The sequence below is a fragment of the Phyllostomus hastatus genome, unplaced genomic scaffold (assembly GCF_019186645.2).
Source record: "Phyllostomus hastatus isolate PE091 unplaced genomic scaffold, TTU_PhHast_1.1 phas_scaffold_755, whole genome shotgun sequence".
Taxonomy (NCBI): Eukaryota; Metazoa; Chordata; class Mammalia; order Chiroptera; family Phyllostomidae; genus Phyllostomus; species Phyllostomus hastatus.
In genome coordinates this window covers 6,788,785-6,795,348 of record NW_025334039.1, presented here as the reverse complement: position 1 = coordinate 6,795,348, position 6,564 = coordinate 6,788,785, and positions in this window count along the sequence as shown.

Genomic DNA, 6,564 nt, shown 5'->3' with positions numbered 1-6,564 from the left:
ACTTAGAAGTTTCCTGACTTTTAAAAAATAAATCTTTCAAACCTTCTGAATCCAAAGATATCATTTAAATAAATCGGTAAACCTCAAAATTTAGAAACACCAAAGATTATCTTAGTCGAACATTTAGGAATCTCCTCATTTATTTTGATGGTCCAAAAGGTAAGGCAATGAGAGCATCAACCCTTCTTGCAGGTGTGCTGCTACGGAGAGTTCAGAGAAGACTGGGAGAACGGAATTTGATTCCAGCCTCTGCCAGAGTCGGGCTAAATTTGGGCAAATACAGTTTTTGCGTATCAGTCACAAAGTGAAATCATGGTTGACAGGATCGACCGTGAGGGTGCCTGTCACACCCAGCTCAGCCCACAGCTTTCCGCCCGCCACTTCACCGCGGGGCCCTCGGCCGGGCACCACCACCCAGCCCCCTCCCCGTCCCTGGTTGCCCCCTCACACCCTCGGACCTGATCTAAGCCTCAACCCCGTCTACCCCTGGGCCCACAAGCCCTAGTGGCCCTCTCACTGCCTCGGCCCTGTGCGCCCGCTCAGCCTGGGACCCGCCCACTCCACCCGTCCTGGTCCTGGTACCCCCACCCGTCGGCCCAAGTCGTCCCTTCACTCGATCTGCTTCTGGGCCTCCAGCCCTGGGACCCCGCTTCCCACTCCAGGTCCCTCACCCCAATCGCCCCCTAGGTGCCCCCTAGGTGCCCTCTAGGTCCCGGGACCCGTCACCCGTCCAAGGTCCCTCTGCCCCGGTCACCCCGCCGGCCCCGGGAACCCTCTACCGCTCCGCTTCTCTCGACCCTGGTGATTTCCTCGCCCTAGTCTCCCCTGTGGCCCCTCAGCCCCAGCTGTCGCCTCGTCCCCTCGGCCGTTCAAGGCACCTCGGCCCCGGTCGCCCCCGGGGCCCCTCTTCCCGCTCAAAATCCCTCGACCCCAATCGCCCCCTCGACCCGGTGGCCTCCTTAGCACCTCAGCCCTGCTCCCCCGTCGCCCCCTCAGCCTCGGGACCCGTGGCTCGTTCAAGTTCCCTCAGCTTCGGCCACCCGTCGGCCCCGGGAGCCCTCTACCCGCTCAGAGTCCCTCACCCTCGGTCGTCTCCTCGCCCTCCCCGCCCCGCCCCGCCGCCCCTTCAGCCCAGGTCATCTCCTCACCCCCCGGCTGACCCATCGCCCCTTCAGGGTACCTCGGCCCCGGCAGCCTCCTTGCCCGCGGTCAGCCCGTCGGTCCTGGGGCCACTCTTCCCACTCCAGTGACCTCAGCCCCCGTCGTCCCATCGCTCTCGGTCGCCCCCTCGCACGCTCAAGGTCCCTCAGCCCCGGGGCCCCTCTTCCCGCTCAAAGTCCCTCGGCCCCGATCATCCCGTCGACCCAGTCGCCTCCTTAGCCCCTCAGCCCCGGTCGCCCCCGTCGGCCCCGGCCCCCTCTTCGGCCTCTCGCCCGTTCAAGTTCCCTCGGCCCCGGTCGCCCCCTTGGCCCTTCAGCCTCAGTGGCCTCCTCTTCTCCGGTCGCCGCATCAGCCCGGGGGCTCCTCTTTCCGGTCAAAGTCCCTCGGCCCCGTCGCCTCTTTGACCCCTCATTCGCCGTAGCCCCCTCAGCCCTAGTGGCCCCTGGGCACCAGTCGCCCCCTAGGTCTCCGCCGCCACCTACGCCGCCTCTTAGCTCTCTTGCCCCCCGCGGCGAGCTCAGGGCCCTGCCCTAATTTTCCTGTCAGAGGCCCCAGGTGGAGCCAACTAGAAAGATTTACCACACAGATCAAGAGTAACCTCCGACTCGACTCCCACCCGGGACAAACTCCTACCCTTCTCACACCTGAAAAAAACCCCAACGGCTAAGGACCACAACTACAGGTCTCCGCCCGGTGACCCCGAACTCTCCACAACCCTAGCTCCTCACCAAAGGTCTCTCGCTTCGGAGGCACGACGCTCCTCTGAAATAGCTCCGAATTCGCGCGAGAAAAGCCAGTCTCGCCTCGTCCAGAAGCGTCGCTGATTGGCTGGTCGCGGTGAGCACGTGTGAAGTGGGTCGTAGGGCTCCGCCCCATGGGTGGGCGGAGACCGCTGACTCAGAGCACCTTGCGCACTGCGGCCTATGGGTAATGTACTTGAGGCCTGTTGCCTTCCAGTTTCTTTCTTTTTAATTTAAATTTTAAAATGTTATAATATTTGAAAGTTGCAAAAGCACATGTAAGTTATAAAATATGATAAATACGCTACCTAATTTGTGAAGTAAAATTTTACCGAAATCCAATGACTCTTCTCGGGAAGTCCTTTCCAACACATTCTCCCATTTTCCACTCAGAGATATTTGAAAAAATTATCCTGAGTTTTGTGTAAATACTCACTCCTCCCACTTTCTAAGTTTTGTTACCACACATATGTGTCCTTAAACAACCCTGCCTAGTTTTGTTTGTGTTTGGGCCGTACAGAAGATTCTACCATGTTCAATGTAGTATCCTGCCACTCACATTTTTGCTTAACATTATGTTACTGAAAATCTATATTATTACATGTAGCTATAGTTCTTTCCTTTTTCACCACTGTATATGTAATTGTGACTCAACTCCAAAATTTACTCATTGATTTTCTTGTCCGAGGACAGGTGGGTTATTTTAAGATTGCAGCCTGTATAAACAATGCTATTATAAATGTCCTAATCTCCTGCATATATGCTAAAGTTTTTACAGACTATCCAGGTGTGAAGTTGCTAGGTCATAGGTTAGATGATACTCAGTAATGCCAAGTTGGTTTCCAATTTATACTCCCATCAACATAGGGTGTCCCAATTGTTCAATATACTCATCATCACTTGGTATAATTAGATTTCTTAGTTTTGTCATTCTAGTAGGTGCAAAATATCTTTGGGATATTCTTTTTATATTTCTCTAGTCACTCATAAGTTTAAGATCTTGTTATGCTTATTAGACATTTTTATTTTCTTTTCACTAAAATATCGATTTTTGGTTTTTGCTCATTTTTCCATTGAGTTGCATGTATCTCATTGATTTGTAGGTCTTTATATATGTTGGATGTTAACCTTTATGACTTCTGTATCCTTATCTTGAAGTCATAAAAGTATAAAGGTTTTTTCATTTTTAAGTATTTGTTCATTTAGAATTAATTTTTGTGCATGGTGTGAGGAAGGATTTAATTATTTTTTTCCTATGTGGAAACCAATTTATTGAGTAGTGCATGGTTTCCTTATAATGTGTGTCATATGTCAAGTTTCTCTATGTTTTTGAGTCTGCTTCTCTAGCCTATTCCACTGATCAGTTAGCTTATCCCTGTCCCCAAACCAGTTTTCATTGACTAGTAAGGAAGTCTCACACCTTATTTTTCATTCAGGAGTAGCCTGTGCATTCTTGAACCTTTGCTTTTCAAGTAAAATGCAGAATCAGTTTTCCAAGTTCAATGAAAAAAAAATGCTAGATTTTTATTGGAATTACCCTGAATCTATAAACCAATTTGGAGAGAACTGAGTTTTCCTATTCTTGAATGTAGTGCATTTTCCATTTATTTAAACATTAATATCATTCAAAAGTTATTTTTTTCTGTGTACAGGGCTTGGGTTTTTATTAAATTTATTTATAAATACATTTTACTGCTATTTTGTATACTGCTGTTGATGCTAGTATATAAAAATCCAGTTGATTTCTAATATGGATCTTATTCTTATATCCAGCAACTTGCTAAAAACTTTAATTACTTTTAATAATTTGTCTGTTGAGTCACTGGTATACTATTTCCTCAATATCAAACATATGCATGCCTACCAGTGCCTACATTTAACAACAAAGAAAATATAGGTTTTAATCATAAACATTATAATTAATGTTAACAAATGTGAATTTTTTAAGGAAAATATAACAGTTCTTTCATATATAAGACTTACTTAGACTATACAAAATGTCACAGGCATTCTGAGTCTTTAAGGAAACATTTCTCAAAAAGGATCTAAGAAATCAACAACTATGTAATCAAAAGAAAAACTGTTTGTGTAGACGGGTTTAAGACCCTGTGGAAGTCAGTGCTGTCAAAGTCTTGAGGCTAATCTCTCACATGTTGTCCCACCTACTTTTTCCTATAATTGGGAAATGATATTGATTATATTAAACATATAGTGAGGTGACCCTTTGCACATCAAACTTTTGTTTCTTCTCAACTTCCAAATACTCCTTTAACCAGGGGGCTCTTACTCTCCAAGTCCCCATAGGAGAGCTTAATAGCAGCTTCCCTCACACTCTCTCTTACTTGCCTCCTCACTCTACCTCTTCTTCATGTTTCCCTTTGTCCTATTGCCCTAGACTTTCCCCTTGGGGTCACCCTATCACTTTCTTCTGTAAGCAACATAGTCTCATGATTCTGTTGGATACTCCCTGTAGTTTTACTCACCTTAGAATTTTTGAAGAATCAAAGCATAATTTGGAAAGTTAATCTTCTAGGCAGATGTCCCAAGCAGTCTTTTATTTTTTTCTCTTTGGCTTTTAAAAAATTTTTAATTAAATATTTTATTGTTCTATTACAGCTGTCCCAATCTTTCTCCCTTTCTCTCTTTCGCTCAGCCCATCCCCCACTTCCACAGTCGATCTCCACCCTGTTGTTCATGACTGTGTCATTCACATATGTTCCTGGACTAGACCCTTCCCCTACTTTCCACCCTTATCGCCCTTCCCCCTCCACTCTTGTCATTGTCAGTCTGTTCCTTGTTTCCATGCCTCTGGTTCTATTTTACTCATTTGTTTGTTTTATTCATCAGGTTCCTCATAAAGGTGAGATCATGATGAATTTGTCTTTCACTGCCTGGCTTCACTTAGTATAATATTCTCCAGTTTCATCCATGCTGCTGGGAAGGGTAGGAGCTCCTTCTTTCTTTCTGCTGTATGCTATTCCATTGTGTAAATGTACCACAGTTTTTTAATCCACTCATTTACTGATGGGCACTTAGGCTGTTTCCAACACTTGGCTATTATAAATAACACATCTATGAACATAGAGGTGCATTGGTTCTTTTGAATTGGTGTTTCAGGATTCTTAGGGTATAATCCCTGTAGTGGAATCACTGGGTCAAAAGGCAGTTCCATTTTAGTTTTTTTAGGAAATGTAGATTAGTGCAGCCACCATAGAGAGAAGTCCCAAGCAGTTTTGATACCTACCTCTTGGCTCCCCCTGTGCACTCACTGAACCCTATGGCATCTGGCACAGTCTTCTCACCTTGATTCCTGCCCCCAGTTCCTTAATGTCCTCACCTAAAATGACCTGCCCCTGCACTCCATTCCAAGTCCCCCAACTTCTATGGCTACACCTGAAGCTGCCTCACCTTCAAAATTCCTATTTCATACATCCTATCCTCAAACCAATACCTCCTACCTTTCCAGCTCACTTAGTCTCAACTGTTCCCACTATGACAATTTGCCGGTCTCATCAAGACTTCCAATCCATTACCCTTTTACTTTCTCTCTCTCCATGAGCAACACCCCCCAACTGCCACACCTTGTCTTAGATTCAAATTCCATCATTTCAGTCAGTTTCTTGCAAATAACAACTTGTGCTTTCATTGCATTTGGCAAAATGTTATTTCTGCAAACATTCAACTATCTCTCTGTGTCCACCTCAGCTCCATTGCCTCTGGAGAAAATTGCCAAAGTGGAGCAAATTTGTAGCACTTTCAACTTAAGAATTCCAGCCTCAATTGGGCCCTCAACATTGCCCCAGAGTCTCCCACTTCCTTCTGGCCAACTAATTCTCCCTAGTTACTATTTTAAGCCTCTTTCCCCCACTTCTACTCAAACTTCAACCCTGCCACCTCCTTTTATGTTTAATATTTGAGTCTCTTACTATTTTTTCTGTGGAAGTAGTTCTGACTAAAACTGTTAAGTCTTCTGCTATCAAACCTATAAAACCCACCCATGCCTGTGTCTACTCTTCCCTCCTCTTAGGCCAGGAGAGATGTCCCTTCATTGTTCTGAGTTCCATGGCTTCTTGTCTTGCAAGACTCACATTAGCCATTCTTTTTTATTTCTTTCCCTCCCATTAACATTTACAAATACTTAAATCTCTCACAATTTAAAAACTTCCTGAGTTTTATTTCCAAAAGCTACTGTTCCCCTATGTCTTCATCTTAGCAATTTCTAGAAAGAATGATCTAAGCTTGTTGCCTTAATTTCTTCTTCTATTCTGTACTCTTTAAACCACTCTACACCAACTTTGGTCCTTCGCACTTTTTCGAACCTGTGCTCACTCTAAAGTGACTGGTGACCTCCATGCTGCTAAATCAACAGGAATTCTCTGGTCCTCAGCTCATTTGACTCTCAGTAAGGGTCAAAACTTGTTGACCACTCTTTTTCCCTCCCTCATTGTATCTTCCTTTGACTTGCAGCTCCACATTGTCATTATCCTCTTACCATTCTTGCAACTTCTCAGAATCTTTGCTAACTCTTTTTCCATCAATGTACTTGTAACAGGGTGCAGCCAAGAGGGGGGCCCCAAATAGGGATTTGGAATGGGGTCCAGAACTCAAGGTATTCAGGAAATATTAGGATGTCTCCCCACACACACCCCACAGGTGTGAGTTG